Source organism: Triticum aestivum, chromosome 4B (assembly GCF_018294505.1).
Source record: "Triticum aestivum cultivar Chinese Spring chromosome 4B, IWGSC CS RefSeq v2.1, whole genome shotgun sequence".
Lineage (NCBI taxonomy): Eukaryota > Viridiplantae > Streptophyta > Magnoliopsida > Poales > Poaceae > Triticum > Triticum aestivum.
Window position 1 is genome coordinate 39,200,889 of NC_057804.1, and position 7,945 is coordinate 39,208,833.

The window sequence follows — 7,945 nt, forward strand, 5'->3', positions numbered from 1 at the left end:
GAGGAGAGAAGCAAAGGAACGGTAGTGAAGCTAGCAATGATCAAGAGGTGATCCTGAACTCCTACTTACGTCAAACATAGCCCAAAAACCATTTTCACTTCCCAGACTCCGCCGAAAAGTGACCATCACGGCTACACACGCGGTTGATGCGTTTTATTTCGGATCCGGTGTCAAGTTATCTACAACCGGACATTAACAAATTCCCATCTGCCTATAACCGCAGGCACGGCTTTCGAAAGATTATACCCTGCAGGGGTGTCCCAACTTAGCCCATGATAAGCTCTCGCGATCAACGAAGGATATACCTTCTCCCAGGAAGACCCGATCAGACTCGGAATCCCGGTTTACAAGACATTTCGACAATGGTAAAAAAAGACCAGCAAGGCAGCCCGATGTGCCGACAAATCCCGATAGGAGTCGCACATACCTCATTCTCAGGGCACACCGGATAAGTCAAGCTACGAGTAAAACCAGCCCTCAAGTTGCCCCGAGGTGGCCCCGCAGGTTACTCGTTTCGGACCAACACTCGAAGGAGCACCGGCCCGGCGGGGTTAAAATAAAGATGACCCTCGGGCTCTGGAAACCCAAGGGAAAAAAGGGCTAGGTGAGGCAAATGGTAAAACCAAGGTTGGGCCTTGCTGGAGGAGTTTTATTCAAAGCGAACTGTCAAGGGGGTCCCATAAATCACCCAACCGCGTAAGGAACGCAAAATCCGGGAACATAACACCAGTATGACGGAAACTAGGGCGGCAAGAGTGGAACAAAACACCAGGCATAAGGCCGAGTCTTCCACCCTTTACCAAGTATATAGATGCATTAATAATATAAGAGATATTGTGATATCCCAACATAATCCTGTCCACCATGGAGCAATCTTCAACTTCACCTGCAACTAGCAACGCTATAAGAGGGCTGAGAAAAGCGGTAACATAGCCAAACAATGGTTTTCTAGGAAGGGTGAAAAGGTTAGAGGCTGACATGGCAATTTAGGATGGCTTGATAAACATGTGATAGGTAGCGCAGCATAGCGATAGAACGAAGCAACTAGCATAGCAATGATAGTAGTGAGATCCAGGGTAGCGGTCATATTGCCTGAAATCCTGCTAGGAAGAAGAACGAGTCCATGAAGAAGACAAGAGGACGTAGTCGAACGAATCCTCACAACTCCGGGACGAAACCGAAGCTACCGAGAGAAGCAAACCAGAAAGGAGCAAATGAGATGGTAAACAACCATCACATAAACATGGCATGATGTACAATAAAGTATGATGCATGTCCGGTTTAATGTGGCATGACATGGCAAAGTGCAACAAACAATACTACAAGTTAAGTGGAGCTCAATATGCAACGAGTTGCATATTGACGAAACACCGCAAGCAATTATTTAGTTGATCTCGTTTAAGCTACCAAACAATATTAAATGTTGTTAAACATGGCAAGAGGTGAAACATAATGAAACTACCTATCTAAGCAAGTTTAAATGAGGCCGGATCAACAAAACAACAATTCCGAAAAATCCCCATGTTATTTAGCAATTTAATGCAACAACAATTTTAAACATTTTAATTCTTGTTGTCATGATGCGGATGACATATGCAAGTTTTAAGCAATTTTATGAAAATGTTGACATGAACATGTTATGAAGCATTTGGTCACCATGGCGGAACGAAAGGAATGCCACGGCAACGACAGCGGAAATGGTGCCACGGCAACATTCCGATGATCCAACAACTTACTGAGATACCGGGTGTCCCACATGACGGTGGCATGGCAAACTAGGAACGTGCAAAGACAATTCGATCACGGTGCAAAACTCGAGCATCTCATACAACGCACAAGCATTCGGTCCACGACAGTCGTTCTCGGCTGTTATACCTTCGAAGCGTGCATTTCGGGGCGGTTCACAATCGTCGAGGGAAGTAGTCGTTCACAGGATGTAGAGGAAGTAGTCGTACATGTTTCGTAGTTGTACACACTCGTAGATGTTCGGGCTCACGTCAAGGAACCTGACGTCCACGGTGTCTTCGAGGTCGACGGTAGTGGTACACACATCGTCGTGGAAGTAGTGGTTCACATTTTGAAGAGGAACTTGACGAATCCGATGTCTTCGGGGGGCGACGGTAGTGGAACTTGGTGCTTGCGTTGCATGGGTCCTCGGCGACGGTAGTGGTACACGCATGTAGACGAACTTAACGAGTCGTCGTCATCCTGGTACTTGGCGAATCCCACAGCAGCGGTAGAGGTACACTTGGCGGTCTTGGGTCTTCATGATTTGGATGCATTCGGGGATGTCTCAGTCGGTCAACGTAGAGGCCGTGTAGGCGAACTTGTTGGTCTTGATGACCCGAAACGAAGCAACACAAGGGCCTCGGGTGGGCAGCAGCAAGGAAGCGATGGTGGAGGTCAGCGACAGGAAGCAGGCATGGGGCTCATCTGGTTCCCGCCCGGGTCCAGGCCAGTGGGACTCCATGGGGCGGCGGCCATGGCGTTCCTGATAGACGGGTGAGGGAGGAGCAAGGTGTCTGCAAACTCAGAGCTCGGGGACGAGGCGCCGAGGGAGAGGCAGGGAAACAGCGCCTTGGTGGCACTCCGGCGAACTTGGCCGCAGGGACTGTCGCGGTCACGCGAGGAGAAGTAGGGCAGGCGGGAAGGCTTGCGGTGGCCTTGGTGATTCCAGCGACGGTAGCAGCAAGGGCGGGGCGAGGTTAGTGCTGCGGCGCAGCTCGACGGCGACAAGGCAGCAGAGGGACGTGGGCAGGAGGTGAAGAAGACAGCGCGGTAGTGGGGCGATGGGGATGGATGGAGGAGATGGGCTCGCCGGCCAGAACGACAGCACGGCGGCAGAGGAATGGGTGGCCGGAGGCGCGGCCGGTCGCCGGGCAGTGGCGCGCGGGAGGAAAAGAGAGGCCATGGATCGGGCGTGAGGAGCTCCTCTCCCTTGGCTCGATGCGTGCGTATGTGTGTGGCGGCGGGCAGAGGGAACGAGAAGGAGAGATAATGAGCAGGGGGTCGAGCTAGGGTTAGATAGGGGCTGATGGGCCTAACAGATGGACCTAAATGGCCTGCTGGCTGCTGGGCTCTCTCTCGATTTCAAAGAAATAGAAGCTTGGAAGAAATGCCGAGAGAGGTTGGAGTGGAGTTTGGGCATGAAGTTAATTTTTCTCAGACCCACAAAAATAAGCTTGATCCCAGAAAAATAGAAGTGGGCATGATTGCAAGTTTAAATTCATACTCATTTGATTATAAATCAAATGGGTTTGAACTAGGACATGGTAAAAGGAAGGTCCAAAAATGTTGGGAATTTTGGTGGAGATTTGAAAAGTGATGAAACAAAATATGGGAATAGTTGAGGCCAAGGGTTTAGATAGAAAGGCATGGGATTCGTTTGCAATTGTGTTATGGTTAATTCCAAAATAATGGAATATTATTTTTATAGCTCCCTAATAATATTGGGAGGATATATGTTATAAAGAGAAATCACCATGTGCATTTCCCTCGATTTAGATGGACCGAAGATCCATACGATTTTATTTAGATGAGTTTGTAAAAGGGTTGCATGATGACATGATGCAATGCAAATGATGCAAAGAGATGAGATGCATGACATGAACAAAATGCAAAACAACAGACAAAACCCAACCACGAAGGGAATAACATATCACATCTCCGGAAAAGGCAAGAGTTGGAGTTACGGATATGGAAAGTTGCATCCGGGGTGTTACAACACTCCACCACTACGAGAGGATCTCGTCCCGAGATCTAGGATGGCACCAGAGAGAAATGGAAGAGGAAGAGAAGAGGTAAAACTAAGTTGCTTCTTTGACAAATGAGTGAAACCATGAACCTTGAGAGGTTGAGCAAAATGAAAGAAAGAAAACAACGAAGATGAACAAAGTTGAAAACACTCCGTTAGAAAAGAGGAGCCAGGGATACGTCGAGAACCAAGAGGTTTAGTGATAAGATAGATATCGAAACCACTCTGGTTAAAACTAGATAGAGAAAGGATAAGATTGATATAATTTGGGTATCACTCCGACTGTAAATGGAAGGAATTGAACATGAACTTGACAAGATGAGAGGATACTTGATGAAATAAACAACACACTGCCTCCGGAACTATTGAAAGAATGGCACAAGGGGTAAGAAAGATTTCAGACAGCACTCCGGTTGAGAAGGGGGCAAAACTTGATAAGATCAAAGAACTTGAAGAGATGACACAACACTCCGGTTAAATGGATAAGCATGGAAATAACATGATCTTGACAAAACGAGGTGATGGGTGAAGAGAGCAACATCACCATGCCTCCGGAAGAAATAATAGAAGATAGATCATTGGAATAACAGAATGGAGAAGAAAATGCCAACTTCTTCCACAAATGAGCTTGGAAAGCACCCTTCCAAGAAGGTTATAACGGAGTTGTTGGAAAACCATGAACGAAAAGAATAAGCTTGTAGTGAGCTTATGGAAAACATCTCAAAATTATGAGGTGACAACCGGCCACTAACGGAAACAATTGCTTGCTGGAGATCAACAAAGAGATGAAAACTGCTTTCGCCGAGAGGATAGGAGAAAACTTGGATCATTGATAAGCACCACAATAGCAACATTCCTTAGGGAAGGCTTTAGGTGAAATCTATACCAAGATAACTCACACGAAGAGATTAATGGATTTAAAATCCCTCATTCTTGACAACATGTGAATCGCGAAACCTGAATGGAAATTGCCAAGAATGATATAACACCACATCAAAAGATAAGGTAGGAGAATTGCACTTTGGAATGCAAGATGAAGAATACTTGAGCACCTCCAAAACAAAAACATGTGTTGAGCACCATGTTTATTTTAGAGTATAGCTTGACGGATCATAACTTCAAGAGAAATCTTGAAGAACAATTGAAGAATGAAAAGAATCCTTGACGAACCATCATGTAGAGCCTCCATGAAGAACTCCGGTAATAAAAGAATGATAGAAAGGAAGAGAAGTTGAAAACACAAGGTGAAGCCTTACAATGATTTAGATGGAGCTTCGCGATGATATAACCGAGAGAACTTGGAACTCCGGAAAGAAAAGATGAACACTAGAACCGAGAATTACTTCATCATGAACAATCTCCGGAAGAAAAGAATTGAATCACCTCAAGGAAATAAGAATAAGATTTATTGTATGATTATCCTTCATCAAATTAAACTGATGACAAGCAACAGATTGGGCATACTACTTATTCTCGTAGAAAGGATTAAGATAGATATGGCACAAACTTGGGAAGGTCTTCAACGAACCACCGGTAGGATTGGAAAGAACGAATGAATTAATGTGATAATCAAAGAAAAAGAATCTTGAGCGAACCACCGTAAAAATTGAAAATGAAAGTAGCAAAGGCACAATTCACCGGGAAGAATTGGAAAATGAATGAAGATACTTGAGGGGATTTAGATGCAAAAGAACAAAGAGATCCCGAGCTGATTAAAGAACACTTGAACGAAGCACCGGGATAAATAGAGAATGATAACTGGAATGATGGCCTCTAGTGAAAAGAAATGGAAAACAACTCCTGACATACTCTTGATGGGTAAGAAAAGAATATCTGACAAATGGAATACATCGAGAGGATAACAAGAAGCTAGAACCAAGAATCTTCGGAAGAACGGACAATATTTAGAGGAAAAACTCTTCTTCGGTCTTCAACTGACGACGAGAAACACCACCAAAATTACTGAGATACTCTGGTAGAATGGAAAGCGAAGAGGTTGAGCCAACAATGAGAAGAATTTGAAAGCGATCTTTGAGAAGGCATGTGGCTGATGGAATCCATTCTTACGTCACACTCGAATAGAATTTAAGAATAACTCCAGAATAATTAGAAGAGTCAGGTAAGATCTTGGGAAAAGACCTGTGGGGTAGGGCCCACTCAAAAGATACACCTTCGAAAAAATTACTTGAAAGGGAAATTGCACCGGTTGAATTAAATGACTTGAATGAGATAAGAACCTCGAAATATCTTGAACAGATTGAGAATGGAAAACACAAGTCTTGTGAAATATCTTTAGCACTCCAGGACAAATGAATAGGAAGAAGTGAATGATTAAGAGGTGCATCGGCATGCGGAAGCATTAGAAACGAGGAAAGGAATATGATGAATATCGAAAGCTTGAATTGGATCCACCGGAGAAGAAACAACAATGAAGGATGACGAACTTGAAACTGTTGAGCATCTTCATGGGAAATCACCGGATAAGAACATTGAAAGAAAAGAATGAAGAGACTTCCCACAAATAAAAGGATACATGATTAAGAAATCTGAGTCCTTGAAGAAAAAGGGTGGGAGGGTGGAAAAACAAAGGCAACTTGGGGCAGATGGAATGGATACCGCTGAAGAAAACTTAGAATTGATCTCACAAATGTTGAAATGATCGGATCCACTTGAAAAGAAGCACGCCGGTTGGAAAGAAATTAACATGACAACCTCAATGTTGAAGACGGATTAGCACTCCCATAGAAATATGAGAACACCATTTAGGGAAGGTATGGATCAACACTTGACTTCGAAGCAACTTGAATACCACAAATAAAACAAAAGAAAGGATTGGCTTGCAGAATAAGCCGGAACAAATACATATGATAGAGATTTACCCAATCCCATATCATGCATCTGTCGAAAAGATATTCTAGGAGCTACTTGAATTCCCACCTATAAACTCCCGAAACTTTCTGGTTATGCAATCTGGTGTTGGGGATATAGGGGAAGCAATATATCTCACCCAAACTAACAATACCTACATCCAAGCTGTATCCATCCGTCAACACATAACCAAGAAACCTCCGGAAATCGTGTACCTCAACCTTCGAAAATCATCTGTTATACGAGCTATGGCAATACTCCCGAACTCCCACCCCAGTACTGGGTGGCGTCGAGGTTATCTCACCAACAACTGCATAAAAGAGATTTTCGATGTCGGAAAAACTCAAGTATTCTAGAACTGCAATGATAAAATTGTGACGACAACACCTCGGAGCTCAACTCCCCGGGTCAATGCCACATAATAGACAGGAGGCACCAAGAACAATGTTCTTGTCACAAAACCATCGAAACAATTCCAAGATACCCGCGTGATCCTAAAAAAATTAGTGAAATTTGAGGAGAGGAAAGTCAAAACATCTACGTCAGGAGACCTCACCAGAGCGACGAAGGGACTGAGGAGTAAAAAGAATCCTACTCTCCGATATATATAATCCTAAGACTCAAAACATTTTTTTCTAGACTCAACAACGGCCAACAATCAAGGGGGCTCCTGTGGTCAGTCGAGGCTCTGATACCAACTTGTCACGCCTAATATGCGACCCTATCCAAAAGGAACTCGAAGGTCCCACCAAGGATAGACCCACATATTCAAACTCTTTTGCAAGGTGGATATCATTACATCAACATTACATAATAGATGGGGATACATACAAAAGGCATACAATGCCTCACGAATACAATATCACAGTACATCAGAGCATCATTCGTCTATGGAAGAAACACAAAAAGAAACTCAAACGACATCCACCCTGCTAGCCCAGGCTGCCGACCTGGAACCTATCCCCTGATCGAAGAAGAAGCAGAAGACGAACTCCAAAACAAGTAACCATCGCTCTCGTGTCATGATCATCGCATAAGCCTGTACCTGCAACTGTTGTTGTAGTAATCTGTGAGCCACGAGGACTCAGCAATCCCATTACCATGGGTATCAAGACTAGCAAAGCTTAATGGGAAAGGAAGGGGTAAAGTGGTGAGGTTGCAGCAGCGACTAAGCATATATGGTGGCTAACATACGCAAATAAGAGCGAGAAGAGAAGCAAAGGAACGGTCGTGAAGCTAGCAATGATCAAGAGGTGATCCTAAACTCCTACTTACATCAAACATAACCCAAAAACCGTGTTCACTTCCCGGACTCCGCCGAAA